This window comes from Giraffa tippelskirchi, chromosome 9 (assembly GCF_054371585.1).
Source record: "Giraffa tippelskirchi isolate mGirTip1 chromosome 9, T2T-mGirTip1v1.2.pri, whole genome shotgun sequence".
Lineage (NCBI taxonomy): Eukaryota > Metazoa > Chordata > Mammalia > Artiodactyla > Giraffidae > Giraffa > Giraffa tippelskirchi.
In genome coordinates, this window is record NC_137283.1 from 109,327,385 (window position 1) to 109,349,347 (window position 21,963).

Below are 21,963 nucleotides of genomic sequence, written 5' to 3' on the forward strand. Positions count from 1 at the left end.
AGTGTTTTGAAGGGTTTGGGTTTGCTTTACCTATAGATAATCACCTCGTAGCGTTAATTAAGGACCTTAGACTGATCCTACCTGAATACCTGCTTTCAGCTCAACCTTGCAGTCCATTGCCCCAGCGTCAGCTGTTCCTTTGGATTTGGGCTCTGCCTTTATCAGGGCCCTAATTAGGTGCACTTGGGCAGCAGATTGATTTGGAATCAGAAGATGTGGGTGTGAGTTTGGGCTCCATCGTTTTCCAGCAGCACAGCCTTATGAAAATGTCAGCTTCAGTTTCTTCGTCTGTGAAATGGAGCTAATAGTAGTAACAGGTAATGCTGGTGTACTGGGCATATCAGTAACCTTTATAGAATATTTTTTCAGTTCCCAACCTGCCTCCCTCATGGTTGCTGATTTCCTAGGAACATCCCATATGTTTAAGTTCAGTTTAACTTAATGGGAGGATGTTTCTATGGCAGCGTGAGGAGGAAAAGGAAGGTTTCCATCCAGGCTTTCCTAGGAGCCTGCGTGTGTTTGACACAGAATGGAGCCTGTCTCTCTCTGGGCAAACGCATGCTGAACCTCACAGAGCCAGCTCCCATCCTGCCGTTCCAGGGGTGACAGAAGGACTGTCTGCAGTGACAAGGAACTGGATGACAGACCTGTGTGAGTCCCAGCTGCCCACCCTCCTGGGAAGGCCTTATTCAGTTCCTGCTGAGCCCCCTTTTTCGAAGGCCAGTCATTCTCCAGTTCAGGCAAAAGCTTGATAAAGCAGCACGGCTGCGTGGAAATGAGTGTTAGAACCATTAAGATGAGTAATTCCTCTTAGGCTCAACTGCTGTTTGAATAGTGGAAGCCATAAACTGTGCTATTCATGTTTTATTAAAAAACAGAACTGATGAACGATCTGCTTGACTCATTACATGGCAGAAACTATCTTCCAAAGGTAGGGCCAGATGCCACGGTATCACATGCCTTGAAGACAGGATGACCCAAGCCGGCATGGCAGAATGTGTGTGAGGGCAAGCCCCCATGGAGTGGGGTGCCAAACTCTGATGGGGGGGACCAAGTTCACCATTCCAACTTTCCTTGCAAAGTTGGATTACAGTGAAGGAAGGAAGAAAATGATCTAGCCTTAGACGTGCATAGCCACACAGAAATCAGGAGAGGGATTTAGAATGAGCAAAGGCTATTATTGTGTGTGTTTTTTTTAAGTCAATTCATGGAGAAATTCATTCTCAAAATAAACTTTCTGCAGGTTTAGATTCCAATATGATGGTGTTTGCTACATAGTTCTTTTTGTTTAAGGGTCTTATTTGGTTTTTTGTTTGGCTTTGCTGTTGGGCTTCTCTCTCTCCAGCCCCGGCCCCCCGCCCCCATCTCTCGGTCTCTCTCTCCCTCATATAGGATTTGAAATTCAAGAAGAGACTAACAACCATCTTTGTTAGAACTGAATATCTCCTTAGAAAGCTGCCCTGTAGGAACTTTATACCATAACTCAGTTACTACTTATCTTATAAGTTTTAAGCTGGATTTCAGAAGCCCTGGGCCAAGTCACCAGGGCAGAGCCTTCTCTTTCACACGTGCCGTGACTCTGAGAGGCAGAGCAGAGATAGGCTTGGTTTTCAGGATCTCAATGAGTGCTGACAAACGGCTCCTTACTGACCCAAGTCTCTGTTTCTACAGCCAAAGCAAGAGATGGACTCCTGCCCTGTATTCAGTGATGGAGGGTCCATCCATCCTCATGGCCAAACGTATGACTCAGAAGAAGGTGATTTTTCCCTTTGTTCTGACAAGTTCAGTTGCCTAAGCGCATTAGTGCATCATCACAAAACTCTCCACTTCATTTAAACTGGATAAACGTTACTTATATCTTTCTAACACAAGTCATCCAGATGGAAACTGAAAAATTCAAACATTGGAAAATCTGGTCCACCTGATGCCAAATGTTTGCCTCTCTGTTTTTCAGTTCTGTAGCCCCGAGAGGACAGACACAGACATAGTCCAGGAGATCTCAGAGCAATGAAATTCAGCCCTGAGCAGAACCTCAGAGATCATTGGGGACGCCCCTCCAGCCTCCAGCTCCTGGTAGAGTAGTACTTAATCATGCTCAGCTCAGGTGCTCAGCTGTAAACTGAGATCATCCATCCGGACGCACTGCCCAGGAAACACGTGGCCAAGAAAGAACCAGCAAGTGACTGCAGACCTGGAAAATGTGCCCCATAAAAGCAGAGAGCCATGTCCTACCCCATCCCTCACGGAATCGCTGCTGCCATGCCCTGTGACTCGATCTTCTCTCCTTTATATCAACTCCAGATATTCTAATTGTAACCTGCCCTGAAAATTTTGCCATCACATAATCCAATTATTCATTCACTGGGGACTCACCTTGTTTCAGGCTCTGAGCTAGGAGCCAAGGCTATGAGTTAAGTAAGGTGCATCTCCTGCCCTCATACAGTTTAGCTTCTACTACAGGAAACAGGAGGCCTGCACAGTTTTGTTTTGCTTTCATTGAACCATCCTTGCTTCAAACTGAAGCTTAGCAAAAACTGAGCTTCTATATTTAATGTTTTATTTATTCAAAATAAGTACTGAGCTGTGGTCAAGGAGGCACTGAACTGTGAAGCAGTACAGTACAGATTTAGCGCCTGCCCTCAAGAAGCTCAGAATCTATTAACAGACATGGGAGGGACTTCCCTGATGGTCCAGTGGCTAAGGCTCTGTGCTCCCAATGCAGGGGGCCCGGATTTGATCCCTGGTAAGGGAACTAGATCCCACATGCCACAACTAGGAGTTCACATGCTGCAGCTAAAGATCCTGCATGTTTCAACGAAGACCTGGCGCAGCCAAATAAATAAATATTAAAACAACAACATCAACAACAGTCATGGGAGAAATTTGTGTGCCCCACTCCCCAGATTTGTTCTGAATGCAACAGTTTTTAACTAAAAAATAGTCAATATTTTACTCTCTTAGTATCTAACTCCCCTTTGCTCCTCTACCCCTATGACTCCTCTTTTATCAAATGTATATCAGAATCTTTTTTCAGATACGTATTTACGTTGGTTATTGTAAACTTTCCTTGTTTTCAAAATAGATATCTGAATCTCTTTTGAAATGTACTTCGATCTCATTTATCATTACTCTGTTTCCTAAATGCATACTTGAACATTTGAAATTTCATCATGTGTGACTATAAGAGCCCTCTCTCTTCCTGAAAAAAACTATATGGAGGGACTCTGGGTTGCACTTGTATAAAATAGGAGAGCCATCAACATGATGTGTTAAAAAATGAAGTATACTAGTTACCTGGCTTCTTTTTATCTGTGGTCACTCACCTCATTTCTTCCCTCATACAGACTTTTTAGAAAATGCAAAAAATCATATTTCAATACAAGGATACAAGGTTTTAATTCCACAACACAGCTAATCATACATCAATAATATGACTCTTTGGAAGGATTGCTATTGTTATCTGTGATATTTGAAACAGTCTCTTTTTTCCCTAGGGATGTTATTTGTATCTGCCCCCCAGCCTCCTCACCTACCCGGGCTGTGTCTTGGCATCAGTGATGACCAGCACCACTGAAATGCCACAAGATCAAGGCTGTGTGTGTGCTGGTGGTCCAGGTCAAGGGCACTTGCTGGGCAGAATTCACAGCTCCTCTGGCAATCATGCTCCTCAGCTCCGTCTCTGGCGGCTTCTCAAAGGCTCATAGCTGCTCCTGGTGACTCTCATTTATTTACCAACTATATTCTGATTACTCAAAATCTGCCAGCTACTTGGCAAAGGGCTTCACCTGCAATGCCTCATTCATCCTAACCCAAGGATCGAACCCAGGTCTTCTGCATTGCAGGCAGATTCTGTACCATCTGAGCCACAGGGAAGCCCAATGCCTTATTCAATCCTCTTTTAACAGTTTTGCACATTTCTGTGCTCCTGGGTTCCAGACTGAACCAGCTCCTATCTGTGGGTGCCAGGATTGCCCATTTCACCCCCTGGTGTCCATGGCTGCCCAGTCCTCAGATCTCTCCAGGACACTCCATCAAAAGCTATGGTTTTTATTATCATGCCATGTGGAAGCACCAATGTGATGTAACAATAATAGATTATATGAGTAATAAGAGCTTGCATTATTTAAGCACTAGTCACCATGCTAAGCATGCTACATGAATTACCTCTTTTAATCTCCACGAGTACCTTACCACATAGATAACTGGGGTTTAGATGGGTTAAATAACGTGCCCAAGATTACCTATGCAGATAAGGGATGGCAGATCCAGATTCTAACTTAGATCAGTCTGGCTCAAAGCCTATACTGCTCCACTATCTCAAGGATTTTTGGCATTTTCCTTTAAGACTACAAACTAAAATGACTGACTAATACAGACACACTTCATTTTATTGCACTTTGCTTTATTGCACTTCTCAGATACTGTGTTTTTTTACAAATTGAAGGTTGGTGGCAATCCTGCATCAAGCAAATCTACTGGCGCCTTACTTCCCACGGTATTTGCTCAGTTTGTGTCTCTGTGTTGCACTGTGGTAATTCTCACAATATTTCTAACTTCATTTTATGTTTGTTATAGTGATCTGTCATCAGTGATTTTTGATGTTACTCTTGGGAAAAGATTAAAACTTGCCGAAGGCTCAGGGGATGGCTAGCATTTTTCAGCAATAAAGTATTTTTTAATTAAGGTATGTACATTACTGTAGACATAGTGCTATTGCACACGTCCTACAGTATAGTGTAAATGTCACTTTTATATGCACTGAGAAACCAAAAAATTCATGTGACTCACTTTATTCCAATATCTGCTTTTATTTTCGGTGGCCTGAAACCAAATCTGCGCCGAGGTATGTTTGTATTTGATAATAACTTTAGTTTGAAATTTTGGAATCGCAGACATTTAGACCTCTAAGGAACTTCACAGGTCAAGCCCACCCTGTCTCCCCCAGGAAGCATGGGTTTCCTTCTACAGAGATAGTCTTCCAGGTGGCCCCGTCTTCCTATGACCGGGTGACCATCCAGCTCCGTCCACATGGCCAAAGAGTTCTAAAAAGGCTACAAGACCGTGAAGAGCCCTGTGCAGCCTATTTTGTCCTTGGACAGCTTTGAGTGTTAGAAAGTTTAACCATTCAATGTCCCTGTCATTTCCACCCACTGTTAGTAGTTCTGTTCACTGGGGTGTCCTAGCATAGGTCAACACCTCTTCCAAAGCTCAGCCTTCCAAATACTTAAAAAGAGCCATCATGTTTCCCCCAGGCTTTTATTTTTAAACCTCCCCAGATCCTGCACCAGAGAAGGCAATGGCAACCCACTCCAGTACTCTTGCCTGGAAAATCCCATGGACGAAGGAGCCTGGTAGGCTGCAGTCCATGGGATCGCTAGGAGTCAGACACAACTGAGAAACTTCCCTTTCACTTTTCACTTTCATGCATTGGAGAAGGAAATGGCAACCCACTCCAGTATTCTTGCCTGGAGAATCCCAGGGACAGTGGAGCCTGGTGGGCTGCCGTCTATGGGGTCGCACAGAGTCGGACACAACTGAAGTGACTTAGCAGCAGCAGCAGCAGCAGCAGCAGATCCTGCACCCATTCTCCAGGGACAAGTTCCCAGAGCCCTCCTGTCCTGTCTATCCTTGACCCAGGCGTCCACTTCACCTTGGGAACACCCAGAACAGAATGCAGCCGCTGGTGGAGTCCAGGGCGTTCTCCTCTCTCTCTCTCCCGTGGAACACTGTAGCTCCACTAATGCCATCCTAGAACACACGTGCTTAAGCTAGTCGTATCCCGCTGTTAGTTATTTGCTTTTTCAAAACAAACATTTACTGAATGTCTCTTATGTACGAAGCTTGAAGCTTCCACTGATCTCCTTTAATTCTGACAACAAACTTGTAAAGGAGCTACAGTTTTTCCCATTTTACTTGAAAATGAGGAAACACGAGTTCAAAGAGATGATGTGGTTTCCCTAAGCTCTCACAGCCTACAAAGAATGGAGCTGGGATCCAGATCAGAACTCCCAACCCATCCTCCTTTCACTCTACCATGCTGCTTGCTTTACTCTGAGTTGTTGCTCAACCAAATCCCTCTTCTCTTAAGTGCTCATCAACCACTTGTTTAATGATATATTCAAAGACTTTTGAGGGTAAGCCATGAAGCCAACTGGTCTAGACTTTCAGAAATCAGAAACCCTTTCCCAGTTTTGAAATTTTAGTTCATTTATGTCTTTTTGAAACCTTTCCTATTCATCATGATAGAAGAGAGATTATCCAAAAGTTGATATGAAATAATCTACACATTTCCCCCACGTGGCAGGGAGAACTGAATTTGGTGAGTGTAGCAGGTGCCCTCTTTGCCCTCAATGTGGGATTCATAGTCCTCTTTATGGGATCTGTTTTACCCTTTCCAATATAAAGTGCATTGTCTTTCTGGAAACAATGGAAAAAAGAACAAGTAAAAAGTATCCAGCCTTGCCTTCTCACCCTCTTTTTTTAAACATTTCACCATTTGCTCCGAACACAGATATCTCCAATTCTACTTCTTGCTTATTCTGTGGGCAGAGCCCTAAAAGTTCCTTTTATTACCTTGGGCAGTTCCCCCAAACATTTATTCCTTCATGCACCCTAGCCTTCCTGACACAATATCCATTTTCAGAATTTCCCACCCTCCATTTTCCCTCCTCACCCACACAAACTACACTGAGCTTCTGATTTGGAGAAAGAAGCAAACTTTCCTTAGATTAAAAATGTCTGCTTTTCCAAATTCTAGGGAACATAGTTGATCCCATCCGTGCACATTCCAAGACGGTTGGGCCACTTCTCTCCATCCCCTGCCAAGCGGCTTTCCTCTGTATTAAGCACCACGGTGGTCAAAGTAGGATTCCTCTCACAGCTCCTCTGCCTTCTCAGAATATCCACAAGGCATGGGAAGAAGGATCAAACGCTGTTTCTAAGAGACTGATATTCATAGCAAATATGTAGGTAAATTGCCCTTATCTTGCTTTGTTGCTAATGAATCTGTTTTTAATCTCTACTTCAGATTTTGTACTCAGTACCCTCAAAATAATTCTTTGGATGTTTCCTTTTATTTTCTTAAAATTCCCACTTTGAATTTCACCTCAAATGCATGTATTGCCATACAAAGATACATTTTCCTGAATTTTACCCACCTATTAGCTATGTTGGTGGGATATGGTGTTTTATGTTTTAGTTCTACATGTCAGCTCTCATCTAGGCATAACCCATCCCCCACACTCAAGTCTCAGTGGTAATCACTGAGATTGTTTTCATCTTTTTGTGCCCACAATCCAGGGTAACTTGTTTCTTCCACTCTCTGCATCAGTAGAGAGATGTCAGAAGCCATCGTTTGTTCCTGCTCATGACTTTATTTACTCTTGAAAGGGACTGGCCCCTTTTTCACTATCCCATCTCTTCCTGTGTCACATGTGCTGCTTTCACTGGGCCCAGTTTTACAGGTTTAAAACAGAGCTCGCTGGTCTACCTATACTCTTATTTACTCATTATTCTCTTATTAAATCTCAGTTATTAAAAACAAAGAGAAAACTCACTACTGTGAACCTTCCTATGATGTGCACTTCAAAGTCAAAAGCACACCACAAAAATAAAACCCAGAAACCCAAATCAACAATACACTTGACCCCAAATTTTCTCCAGTGTGTTTGCAACGGCTGTGGAGTGTTTGACAGTAACATAATTGCAATAATGAGGAGGCTTGCCAGCCAGGTTGTGGTCTGAAGCTCATGGATGTTTTAGCCCTAGGCTCAGCTTCAGGCCAGCAACGGTCACCTGGGCCAGAGTCACCGATGGAATCCCTTATGCTCAGTTACACACAAATGTGACATTAATGGTACGTGGTGCACAATGCTACAAATTCAAAAGGCTCAGAGAGCTGAACTCACAAACTTGGGGAAAAGAAATAATTTAGGCTGCCTGTTGTCTTGTTTTTTTAGTTAATCAAAGCTGGTGTGAGAGCACCCACTTAGCGACACTTTCTTAGGTGTCTGGGAAGGATGTGTGGGACTGCTTTTGTTCAGATCCCCAGGTTGGTTCCTTTGTCTCTGAAAAGCTTCCTGGATGTCTGTGGACCTTCGGCTTGCCTAGTTTTCTTCCATCTTTGTTCCGTGAATGCAGCTATTATGCTAGGCTAACCACTTAGTTGAAAGCCAGCACTCCACTAATGCTAGATTTGCCACTGAGTGTCCCTCTTACAATTCCATCCTCATAAGCAAATCCTGGGTTAGCTCAACCCAATCTCCCCAACCAGGTTGAATGTCTGAAGTGCTAAACAGTAGAGAGCAAGACAACCTGGGACAAAGATATGTATTCATATAGGTTTAAACACATTTGTTATCTCTATAACTTCTTTCAAAATTCAAGTGGTATAATGGACACTATCATAGTATGACTCACCAGAAGTCTGCAAGATATCAGCAGTCAGGTAACATACCTTATTTTAGATATAGGTAAATTAAGACTGCACTGTGCTGTGCTTAGTCACTCAGTCATGTCCGACTCTTTGTGACCCCATGGACTGCAGTCTGCCAGGCTCCTCTGTCCATGTGGATTCTCCAAGCAAGAGTACTGGAGTGGGTTGCCATGCTCTTCTCCAGGTGATCTTCCCAACCCAGGGATTGAACCCAGGTCTCCTGCATTGCAGGTGGATTCTTTACCGACTGAGCCACCAGGGAAGCCCAAATTAAAACTAGCAATAACTATATATCCATTATCAGTATTTGGGTAAAAGTCCCCACCTCATAACCCATGGGTAAATAACTGCATCATTCTTTGATAGAGTCTGAAGAAAGGAAATGAAATGGGAAAGGATCCTACCATTTGACGCACTGTACAATTGGACTATTGGCTCCTGAGTGAAAAAAGAAGAGTATGATGCGCTGTCTAATCCAAATCGCCTGTGTAAGGGACCTCAGATTCAGTAAGATACAAAAAAAAGGTGTACAGGAGGGTAATCAAAACACCCTAGATGGAGCCTCTCTTCTGGCGCTCGCACTGGATACCTTGTGCATGCACAGAAGTGGGGAGGAACAGGAAAGGGGAGAGAGAGGAGGAGAAAAAGAACTTGTAGAAACTACCTTTGCATCAGAACAGAACCCATTAGATGCTGAATGCCTGCTGTGGCCACTGCCCGGCTGATTTCCTGGTCTTAGCAAACTGGACCTAAGGATACCTCAAGACCTGGGGTAGGGCTCTGCCTAATGAGAACAGGGTAATCCAACAAGCTAATCGGATCTTCTTCTCTGAGGTTTTGGAATCAAGGTAACCCCAAGAGACTAAGTAGTGGTGGGAACAATGGCTGTGAGCAGAAACACATGGCTGAAAGCCAGAGCACCATGGAGGACAGGCAGTAAGGAGAAGCCCCAAGGCAGTGCAGGTCATGAGGCAGACTGGAGCTGAGAAAACTGGGAGTGGCAGGAGTTGCAAGTCCTCCAAGGATGTGTGCTAGCGCAGGAAGCAATGGTGCCAGCTCCTTGGGGGCAAAAACAGTCCAGTCACCAAGTTCTCAGGCCTGTGGGGTCATCTTTGCTTCCAGAACAACTGCCCAGGGCTCCATGAGCATGGGCAGCAATGGCTATTTCTGTCTTGTTTCCTTGATCTTCTACACAGCAAGCCTCCAACTTTAGGGAGACCAAGAATCTAACCCAGTTGTATATACTTTCTCTGATTTAATCCTGACCACAGCCCTTTTCACTTTCACTTTTTCACAGCCCTTGTCAGTATTACTCTCTATTAAAAGACGAAGAACATCTGGGAAGGGGCAGTGACTTCAAAGTCCTTTCTGGGAAGAGGCAGTGACTTCAAAGTCCTTTCTGGTCCCACACTACTTCCTCCTGTGGTTAAGGAGCTCCTTGTGGCCTCATCCCACCAGGTACCCTCTGCTATGGGTGTGAGGTGCACAGGGCAGCCTTGGCCCAGGAAAGCAGGAAGTGACCCCAGGATAGCCTCTGACACAGGCCTCTCTACACCAGCGCTATTTCTGAGGGTCAGCACAGAAAGGAAATGTGACTGCCACGTCGGGTCCTTGCCTGTTCCTAAATCCACTGCAGCATCCTCCCCCTTGCACCACTCACTGACCAGTCCTACCCCCAACTCTATTGCCTACAGGGTGTCCTGAGAAATACCAGGCCCATCAATGCTCTGCCCCTAAAAACGGATTCCATGGTCAAATAAGTTTGGGAAAAGTTGCACACTCTATATTCCTCTGGGAGATTCAACAAGGCACATTGCCATATTTAAGCCTCTGAGAAGTTCTGCAGAAAAGAAACGTTTAACTTCACTAATCCAGAGTTTCCTCAATTTTCCAAAAATAGAACTTTTTTTTTTTCCTAGTAGGATCCTGAAGAAAATCACTTTGGAAAAGGCTACTGTCATGATTTGGGTGCATGTAAGAGCCAGGAAACCTGGGCCTTAGGATTTTCCCTTTGATTAAAGCTTTCCTCTGTGGTACTGGGCCTGGGTTCTTACACCCCAGCGCGCTCTTGCACAGGATAAGGCTTCCTATATGCGAATGTCCATTGTTACCTGAACTGTCAAAGAAGGTGATGGTGATTCCCATGCCTTTGCCCTTCTGGATGTTCGTAGGCTCTGTCCTGCTGGCAATCAAGATTTTTCATCTCCTTACAGCACTTTTCTCAGCCCTACAGCTCCCCGCTCCCCTCTCATCAGCTTCCTGTGCTCACTGAGGCCTGGACCCTATTACATTTCACCCTGTGGTTTCAGCTTCTGCAGTCACTACAAACTCAATTTCTGTCCTCTCAGTTCTGGTTACTTCATACCGCCTGCCAGCCCACAGGATGTCATGAATGCCATTACCTCTCGTATGACCTTCCACACTCTGAAGCTCCACCCAAGAGCATTTTAGGTCACACGACTGCATTTTCTCGTTATAGATGAATGCATGAGCATCTCATGAGAACCAAGGTGCCACAAGCGAGAAGTAAACTCACAGAGTACAATAACAAGAAAAACAAACGGCCTGTTGGTATTTTCATATTCAGACACATGGTCACATAAGAACCATCCTTATCTGTCCTGCTGAATAAAAATATAAAATCAAGAACTACTACCCCAACCAGTCTTCCTGGCACACTGACTTTGAATGGAATTCGACTTGCCCATGAGGTTTATTCTACTTCAAGCCACACTGATCATGTTATCTCTCCCTTTGGCCATTCTCCACCACAGGTGTCTGGGCATGTTCACCCTCATCAAGAGTGTGACATGTGTGTCCCAAAGGGCCAGGAGAACTGCGGTCTCCAAAGGAGAATGGGTGGTTAGCTGTCCCTGGGCTAAGTTCGTGTTTCTAATCAGACACCTGCATCCTGTAACACACACTTCATGGCCTGATAAACCCAGCAGGAGCACGGAGGGCCTCATACTGTGATTCCAAACAGATCACCTACTCTTCCAAGTCCTATTAGTTGGAAGTACCTCAAATTCTTCTCTAAGTCCTGTTAACAATGGATAGTCATTTTGCCCAAAAATTTGACTTAAATGAAAGGTTGCAACAATTGTCTAATGGGAAAGCCTAACATGCCCTAAGCCGCCCATACCTGTTTCTAGACACTTTCAGAGAACACAGGCTTGGGCCTGAGGTAGTCAAAATGAGCCGAAGGGTGAGCAGACTTGCTGGCTTAATTGAGTTTTTTTGCTGAGCACCAGTGAGACATGAGTTCAGATTAGAATTCCATTATAGGCTTTTAATAATTAAACATTACATGTTTGGAACCTCATTCTTCTGTATTACTTTTTAAATATTAATCTATTTACATCAGCTGGACTTCCTGCAGCTTGACACACAGTAAACGAGAGTCACGCTGTGAGAGACGACTGTGCTCCTAGCTTGACATCTTTGATGTTCAGTACCAGTAATGCGACACTAACCCTCGGTTCAACCCAAGCCTGTACCATAATTACCCGCCTTTTACAATACAGCTTCCTCATTTTCCAACAGACTCATTATTACGCTGACTTTTTTAATTAGCAAGAATCCAAATTTGTCTTATTTGGAGAGTTTTATAATGCCCCTTGAGACGTCAAGGGGTGGGAGGCATCCTGTCCTCTGCAGAACCAGGGTTGGGAAATGGATGTGAAGGTACGTGAGGGTTTCCTTGGCTCCTACCTCACACTGTGATGAGACGCCAGCAGAAAACTCCAAAACCCGGAGCACACATAAAACCTCATTAAGGGCTAACAGGGCTAACCCTGCTTTGGGCAGTGCCCTCATGCTGAGAGGGCTTTCCCTTGGTGGCCGGCAGACATGGTCCTCCAGGGGACTCCGTGGCCTTCCTGCCTCTTGTCTCATCAGCTCTGTCACCAGCTCCTCGGGGCCCTTCTCTCTGCTGCTGGGGGTTTTTGACTCTAATTTTGGCTGCCTGTCTGTCCTCTCCCAGCTCCAACGCAGAACATCCTGGTGACAGAGACAAGGGCTTCCCAAAAGCCTGAATGCAACAGTGGACACCCTGAGGCTGGACAATCAGTGGAATCCAGGACTTGAGTCCAGGCAGAATGATCAAGGGCTGTCTAAATCCAAGGGCAGGGGGAACCCGTGCAGTGAGGGTCCACAACTCCACGGTCTCCAAAGTCGAGGTCATCAGCAGACCCATGTGTCCTCTCAACCCTCGCAGAGTGTGCCACAGAATGGTCTCCAATTTAGTTTCAATTTATGAATTTTATTCCCTTTTAAGATAAAGCTGACCATGCAGACCAGTGATGGCCTGTTTTAAAGAGTAAAATCCCATTTTATTTCATAAAAAGAGATGTAGGATTCAAAATGGAAAATTACCTGGGACCTACCTTTGTAATAGAAAAGGAGCACCTCTATTTGGACTGCCCACCTCTGTTACCACAGAGGAAGCTGGAGGTACTGACACCTCAAGAGGTTAAACATAAAGATCTCCACCAAATGTCAACATATCTTTCTCTGTTTTACCTGTCAGTGCCATTGAATGGCTTATGCAAAATACCTCAATGCAAACATCTCTAATTAGTCTCAGAAGGAAGCCCAGTCCCACACCCTCCAGGCAATGCATGGTGCCCACGATGGCTAGTCTGGGAAGGCTGTGAGTCCCAGACAGTGACTGGTGGTCCCCAGGAGCTGAGTGCATCCTGGAAGGCTTGTCTGTACTAGACTTCAGGAAGAACAAGTAGATTCCTAGTGTGTAGGGGAAATGCTCTTGGGGGCTTCTGCAGTGGCTGAGGCCTCCATCTTTCTCAAGCCACTGTGTTCAAATCTCCCTGCAGCAGGCATCTCCTTTTGACCCAGAGTTTCAAGGTCCTTTCCACCAATACAGGAACACATGACTTTCGCCTCCTCTTCCTGCCCTTCAGAGACACGACTAACAAGCAGGTGGAGCAGTCAGGTGCCTGCTCCACCCTAGATTCTCTAGAACGCTCCACTGATTCTCACATTCAGATTTTACCCTTGGGAACACACCAACATTTGAATAATTCCTGGATTTAAGAACAGCAAGTACTTGCTATAGGTGGACAGAAGTCATTCAGTAGGAAATTGTCCAGTGAGCTTTTTACATTTATGAGACAGACTAGGAAGCAGAAAAAGCTAAGCATTCTCTGTTTGCCTGATCCCCAGAGACTGTGGTTTCCTCAAGATTATCTCAGCCTTTGTCCCTCTGATTTTCAAGTGACTTGGAAAACACAGGATCATATTCCCTAGAAAATATCTAAAAGCTTTACTAGTCTATTGCTTGGAAGTAGCCCACTAATATTCAGTCTAAATTTTTCTTTGCTTAATTTCATTCCCTCACTCTTACCCTAATGAAACCCCTTGTCTCGAGCTAAATTCCTTCCTTCCTCGGTGTTTATATCCTTTAGATGTCTGAAGACCATGGTCGTGCCAACCACCCAGTCCTCAGACCTAACTAATGTGAGCCAAATGCAATAGGAAGAATGGTAACACAAACAGTCCCTGTGTTTGCCTCAGACTCCAGCTGGGTCTTCCCTGCTTTGTTAGTTCCCAAGACCCTTGCCCATGGAGCGGCTCCATTGTGAGTGTTCCAATTACTAGTCTAAAAAGGGAAATTCCAACAAGTCAGAGCAGTAAACAGTTATCGGAGGGTACTCAAATTGATGCGCCCACTGAATTTATAAACAGGAGACAAAATCCCTGCAGAATAATTACCTCTAAATATTTCAAAAATTTCCATCAGTGATGCTGAGAGATTTTTTTTAAGGAAGGATACAAGTTAAACAGTGAAAATGATAGATTATTTCCAAACTCCCTTTTGACATTGGTTTTGCATTCCACATATAACAATTCAGCAATTTTCAGAAGTCCAAAGTCATAATGCCTTGGAGATGAGCAGGCACCAGGGAGTCATTTACATCTCACCTTCCAGTCAGTGCAGGCAGCCCTGCCACTATATGCTTGGCTGTTCATCTGACTCAACTGTGATGCTTCTGCCAATGGGGAACTCACTACTTCACAAGGGTGTCCACCCTACTTTTGTTAGGAAACTCTTTCTGATAATGAGAAGAGATCTGTCCTCCTGCAACCCCTACCCATAGGCCTGGCCCTCTACCGTAGAGCCACTCAGCATGGCTACATCCTCTTCCACACAGCTGCCCTGAATCTACCTGGCAATGGGGTTATATGTGTTTCTTCGGCTTTTTTGTCTAACAGGAGCATCCTCAGTCACTTTCATTGTTCTTAAGGCATCATGACTTCCAGACTGGCCCAATCTAGGCTGCCTCCATCTCACCTCCATTCCATTCTCAATATGTGACAAAACACTCTCCTGAGCCTGCCCTCCAGGGACTGCTAGCACTTAGCTTGCAGGAGTCTTCATGGTGTGGTTTTGTGGTTGTTGGAAAGGTCTTCCTTTCCTCTTCCTCAGATATGACATTCTACCTTTAAAGACTTATTTCTTTAGGTTAAAATGTTACAAATTCCAGGAGTAAAAACCCAAATATCCCCAAAGGGATAATATTTTAAACCTCCCACAGCCAGTATAAATTGATTTATTCAGCAACTTTAGACTGAGACCTAGATTCTAATTGCTGGCTTTGTCATTTTCTAGCTGTGCAAACACAAACACATTATTTAACCTCTCTGAATATGATAAGAATAAGAATAAGAAAGAATAATTAGTTGAGAATAAGGTATCGGAGTCTGCAAATTAAGACAATAGTCATTGAGGGCTTCCTTGGTGGGCCAGTGATTAAGAATCTGCCTACCAATGCAGAGGACACGGGATCAACCCCTGGTCTGGGAAGATCCCACATGCCACTAGACAACTAGGCCTGTTTGCCACATCTACTGAAGCCTGTGCACCTACAGTCTGTGCTCTGCAACGAGAGAAGCCACTGCAATGAGAAGCCCCCACATACTGCAACTAAAGGAAGCCTGTGCCCAGCAATGAAGACCTAGTGCAGTCAAAAATAAATAAATAAAATTTTTTTACAGACAATAGTCATTGAACATTACCCAAGTATCTGTGAACTTATAGCAAATACACTTTTCCTTCTCACTTTCTTTTCTTTCTACTTACCACCTCTACAGTTCTCAGAAAAAAGATAGCAGACTGTGTCATCATTATAGTTAATACCGAGGTCATCAAGAGTAACATAAAACATGTGAGTGAAATTCCAGTCAACAACAAATGGATGGACAGGCATTTTTAATACACGTTTTTCTGCCATCCCTCTGAAATATTGTGAGGCATCATCCTTGAAGTTAAGTCAAAGAGAATCCCTAATCTGGATGGGTATTTTTATTCTGGGATCAGTCTTAGAAAGACCCTTAAGAAATTCAAAATATTGATCTCTGTGTGGAGAAATGAAATGTAAGTGGCCACAGATCTGACCCCTGGCTGGAATGGATAAAGCTGCACTAGGGCACACTGCACTGAGTGTTCCCAGTTTCTGCATAAAGACAGCTCTAGGGCTCTGAGCCAGAGCTTCTCCAACTTAGATACACACCAGAATCACCTGGTGGTTTTGTTAAAACACAGATTCCAGATATCGATAGGCCAGTGTTCATTGAAGAATTTTTCACAGGAACCAAGGGATGGAAACAATCCAAGTTTCCATCAACAGATGAATGAATAAACAAAACATGGCACATGCATACGATGAAATATTATTCAACCATAAAGACGAACAAAGTGCTAATACATGGTACACCATGGATGAACCTTGAAAACATGGTTAAGTGAAAGAAGCCAGACACAAAAGGCCACATATTATATAATTCCACTTGTATGAAATATCTATATTTTAGGCAACTCATACAGACAGAAAGTAGATTAGAGGTTCTCAGGGGCTGGGGGAAGAGGGAAGAAGGGAGTTATTGCCTAATGATTAAAGAGTTTCTGTTTGGGGTAATGAAAAAGTTTTGGAAATATATAGTGGTGACAGTTGTACAACATTGAGAACGCCACTGAATTACATGGTTAAAATGGCAAACGTTATGTTACATTATATTCTACAATATTAAAAAATTGTAACCCCACACATTCCAGGGCTACAACCCCAGAGTTTGTGATTCTGGTCTGGGAGGGGGTCTAAAAATCTGCATTTCTAACCAGCTTCCAGGTGATAGTGGTGCAGCTGGCCTGGGGAGCACATTTTGAAATCACTGCCCCAAGCCCACAATGAGGCTGAGCAAACCCTTCAACTTCCCCTACTTTGCTTTGCTCATCATCTAGAAAAGGTCAAAGTTCTCTGCATGTATAGCAATGTCAACCCAATGCTGCTGTTTAGTCACTCAGTTGTGTTCGACTCTTTGTAACCCCATGGACTGTAACCCACCAGGCTCCTCTGTCCATGGAATTCTCCAGGCAAGAATACTATAGTGGGTTGCCATCTCCTCCTCCAGGGGATCTTCCCAACCCAGGGGTCAAACCCGCATCTCCAGCATTGGGAGGCAGATTCTTTACCACTGAGCCATCAGGGAAGCCCAATGTCAACCCAGGTTGGGGATAATAAAAGCAGCTTCATGCAGGCCGACTTGAGGCTCTCAGAGCTGCCCTGTGATTTTCTCCCTCTTTCTCTTCTTACTTAAGTTTTGAGCTGCCGTTGCAGCAGGAATGCCTGTAACTAACACCAACATCAGCAGAGACAGGAACAAGTCCGAATGGGCAGTGGGGTCATGGAGAAAGCCATCTTCAGGGGCCTCATTCTCAGACTGTCTCCCTCCCTGCTTTAAACTTACCACGTTAACGGTGAACTATTTTCCAATGGGACTTATTAAAGTCCTTGTTGCCTAAGTTTCAAAAGAATTTGTGTGCCAGGCTTCCTGATACTGACCTGGGCAAGATATTCACACGAAGCACAAAGGATGTAATGCATGTGTCTCATTTAGGGTCCACTAAACTGCCGCAGAGCTCATGTTTCTGAGATTCTCTTTTTTGACATTTTTGGGTTCACCTCAAGTTCACTGGTGTTCCCAATGGTATTACTTAACTTCTACAAATTTAATATATTTTTATTCCTGCTCATTTGAGAGTTGTATTTCCACACATGCATGCTTAATTGAGCAAAGTGCACTGGGCGTTTTTCCCTACAGAGGTAACACGACGTAGCTTTCTCACCCGGAAGAAACAGCACCCCTCATCACTGCTGTTGAGTAGCCTGCCATCAGTGGCTGATGTGAATATCCATGGCAACACAGGTGAACCCAATGCCCAGCAGGGCGGACCGCGTGGAGCAGGTCCTTCCACCAGGCTGAGGCAAGGCAATAGCTTTTACTTAGCAAGCAGATAAAGTGTTGGTTCTTTTCAATTCACAGGGCTGTCATGTTTAAATATGAAAATGTTGCTTATAGACAAATGTTAGTGACAGCAGCCTGTGGAGACGATCACGCTTTGCACTCTCACTCCTGCTAAAAATAGGCTCGCTTTCTCTGGATTCCTTCAAATTCCACATCTGCAGGAAGTTTCTGTTGCTGGTGCTGGCCCTTGTCTTTCTTTTCCGAAGATTACTGTTCTTTGGCTCCACCAGGGCCCCCTCCCGGAGGGAGAACGCCATTCAGAAGGATAATAAACACCCCAGGCTCAGACAGTCCCACAAAGGCCTCACGTGGGTTCTCAGTTATTATCACAGGCCCTCGCCTCTGAAGTCTTCAGGGAAGAGGGAACCAAGCAGTAACCAGGGGTAGATCATTTGACCTTAGGAAGGAAAAGATGGAGCCTGACAGGACAGGCTGGGCAGGTTGGGAGGCAGAAGACTCCTGTGTCTGGGGACCGATCAGCAGCCACACCTGCTCCAGCCAGGCAGACGGCCGGCTCCCTCCCGCGTGCTGGAAGAATTTTGTTTTTCAGGTATTATATTCACACCCAGCAAATGGTAACTATGGTAATGATGCATTTTGAGCAAATGTTCAATTTTTCTCAAGACAAGTGTTCAATAGCCTTTATTATTCCTTCTCTCTCCTTTTTTCCTGTCCAAGGGGTGTGTGTGTGAGAGAGAGAGAGAGAGAAGAGAGGGAGGAAGGAAAGGGGGAGGGAAGGAAAGGAGGTAGCCAGGGAGAGAGGGAGGGAGAGAGAAATGTTGTCTCAGGTATTTTCAGGACCAGCCAGAAGATATTGCTTGGAACACGACTTAAGCGCCTTCAGATGCCCCTAGTGTTTCACTACACCTTAGAATTACTGGGGAAGCTTTGCTCGGTCCCCACTCTCAGGGGTTCTGACTCAGCTGGCCTGCAGCAGGTGGGGCCTCCCTCAGGGCTTCATGGCAACCCCGTGGCATCAGGCCCGGCCTCCTGAGCAAAGGCCACAGGTTCACTCATGGATCCTTTGGCTGCTCAGATGTGCCGGATGCCTTCTTCCCAGACCAGCCTTCCTCACTCCCTGCTGCCTCTGTGGGCCAGTCACCTCTGATACACCCTGGCGAGGATTCTAGACAGGAGACAGTCGGGAGAGCAATTATGGCTCCTTCTCCCTGAGAAAGAAAGATGGGCCAGCTCCGCAGTCCTGGCCCAGTTCCTTGCTCAGGGGCACCCCAGGCAGCTCTGGACCCAGTGAGCGCCACTGGAGGGGAACACCCATCTCATTCCCCTCCCATCTCCAACTGCGAAAGGAGATATGACTAAGAAGAAGGCTCTTTGGGACTTCCCTGGTGGTTCAGTGCTAAGACTCTGCACTCCCAATGCAGCGGGCCCGGGTTCAATTCCTGGTCAGGGAACTATTAGATCTATTAGAACTATTCGATTAGAACTAATAGATTCCACATGTCACAACTGAAGATCTTGCATGCCACAACTAAAAAAGATTACCTATGCCGCAACAAAGATCAAAGATCTCGTGTGCTGCAACTAAGACCCGATACAGCCAAATAAATACTTTTTTAAATCATAAAAAAAAGCAGGCTCTTTAAATGAATTCCTATGAATTGATCCCTCTATGGGACCCAACTTTGCTTATGGAAATTGGAGATGAGTGTTTAAGGTGGGGGAATCCTCCTAGAACTGGATCCCAAGATCAGGAAGGGGTCAAAGAGCACCAGAGGATGGAGCCCTGAGAAAGCCTGGGGGCAGCATCTAAGATCATGACCCCACTGCCCAGCCCTAACTTAGTGTTTTCCTCACAGTTTAGTCCTCCCCAGGGACAGTGGTGATCTGGGGGGTGCAGGGTTTCCCCACTAGTCCTCCCAGAAACTCTGTCCTCCTCCTTCTACATGGGATTCCTAATGCCTAACGGAGCCAGTGGGCAAGGTCACTCCGCTGACCAGGGCTGCTAACACTATCTACCACCCCAGCCTGAAAACTCCTCGGGATCCAGCAGAGAGGACCTGGGCAATGTGTCAACTACCTATGCATTACACACAAATTCTGCATTACAAGCTGAATTACAACCAAGATCTCAGCATTGTGCCCCACGGTTGTTCTGTAATTTCTATCATACACAAACATCAATGTATTCTTGAGATTTGCTCAGAAATAGGACATGTAGCCTACCAGTATACATCCTGGGGCTTTGCTTGTTTAGAGGAGCTATTCCTACAAAACCCAGTCTCCTTCAGCAGCCTATGTGCTCCTCTCTAGCGTGTCGACCTCTGAGGCAGAGAGGGGTACCCTAGAGGGTGCAAGAACAATCCAGTGAAGGGATGGAAGAAAATATTAGGGCATCTAATTTTTTTTTAACTGATTGGGCATGTAATAAGAAACCCACAGGTTTTTTGACTTGAGATCATAGGTCTAAGGCACAGTGTTGCTGCTGCTGCTAAGTCGCTTCAGTCGTGTCCGACTCTTAGCGACCCCATGGACTGTAGCCTACCAGGCTCCTCCGTCCATGGGATTTTCCAGGCAAGAGTACTGGAGTGGGTTGCCATTGCCTTCTCCAAGGCACAGTGTAGCCTCACTTTTTATGAAACACTGAAAGCAGCAGATTAGGGTGTGAATAGCTGTGGGGCAAGGATGATACTCCTTAGGTTTTCTTTACACTTAGGAGTGTAAAGAACAGATCAAAAGTGATGAATGCCCCTTGTTTCTTAAGGAGCTTTTGTACACCAAATAATAGACTCACTTGACTCCCTTCCCCGGATCTGATGTGATCTGTCCTGCCTTGGGACCCCTCTTTGGCACTTTTCCTTGCTCAAAGCTCAGGTCACTATAAATCTGATGTTACTTGAGTTTTTATCATGTCTGTCATAGACTCAGCTTCTTGAGGGCAGTGTCTGTTTCTTAACTCATCTCCTAAAGACTTTGCATACAGTATCTGATGGAGAACACCTGCAAACATAAAGCTTTCATTTTAAAAAAGATGACCATGTCATAGCGAAGTCACTGGGCACTAAGTATTTCCCTGATTTTGGATTCCATACCCAGTAAAAACTCAAAAACAGCTTTTAAGTTTGCCACCTTATGTCAGTCCCTTAAATTAATTTTGCCTAAAGAATTTTGTGGGTGTGTGCTCACTTGTGTCCCTTTGCAACCCCACGGACTCTAGCCCATGAGGCTCCTCTGTCCATGGGATTCTCCAGGCAAGAATACTACAGTGGGTTGCCATTTCCTCCTCCAGGGGATCTTCCTGACCCAGGGATCAAACCCACGTCTCCTGAATCTCCTGCAATGCAGGCAGATTCTTTACCGCTGAGCCACCACTATTTATTATCACTGTAATCTCATTTTTTAAAAGAAAAGAAAAAAGACATTTTAATGCCACACAACTGAAAGACATAAGCTCTGAAAGAAAAGATCATCCTTCCCCAAAAAAGACTGGGACTTTACACCTCCATATAAATTAGCACCTAAACAGCCTTCTCATTTTCCCATTTATCATGCCTCAGTGCAGGAATCACCATTTAGACACAACTGAGGTGGAGGGAAGCCACAGCACAATTCCAACCAAGTCACTGACAGCACTCTGTTCCCCTGGGCGGCTGAAGAAGAGACAAGCCCGTTCCCAAAAGAACTATGACGTGTGAGGTATAAGATGTTTGTCCCACCTTCTTCATCAGTCTGTCTTCCCCTTGGTTATCTATCCTTCTTTCAGGGCCTTGATCCCTGACAAATAAACCCAACATGTCAAACCAAGGCTTTAACCTTGGATAGCCTCAAAACCCAAGGAAAATAACCTCTGACGGTAGAATTTCAGGTGAGTGGGTGGCCATACCTTCCCCTTGAGTAGTCCCTCAAATCACAGCATATTCACGGCTACAAACCAATCCACCTCTCTCCAGCTGGCCCTGTAAAGAGGTCCAAAGCTCCAGTTGCTGTAAGGATGCTGACTGACAAAGAGTCTCTCATATTGGTCAGAGGATAGCATAAAATGCTGATACGGTTAACTCTATCAGTTGAACTGAAAACAATGTTATATCCAGAAAATGTGACTGTACTGACTGTAGTACGTGTGCATCATCAACAAAAGCCAACCTCAAGCCATGCACTGCTCACCTGTACACAAAAGGCTCCTGAACCACACAGGAGCAGCTCTTCCTGAGCTCTTCAGTACTAAGGTGTTTCTCTCACATCTTCAGTTT

The 21,963-nt window shown here is 45.0% G+C and overlaps 1 protein-coding gene and 1 non-coding gene across 5 annotated transcripts in view; one reads left to right on the top strand and one right to left on the bottom strand.

Annotated features, from left to right (window-relative positions):
* The window catches only part of SOBP (sine oculis binding protein homolog), a 166,290-nt gene that overhangs the window by 26,270 nt on the left and 118,057 nt on the right, over positions 1 to 21,963 (bottom strand). The window lies entirely within an intron of this gene.
* TRNAG-CCC (transfer RNA glycine (anticodon CCC)) lies at positions 19,096 to 19,167 on the top strand. Its single transcript has one exon. It is a non-coding gene; the product is annotated as a tRNA-Gly (tRNA).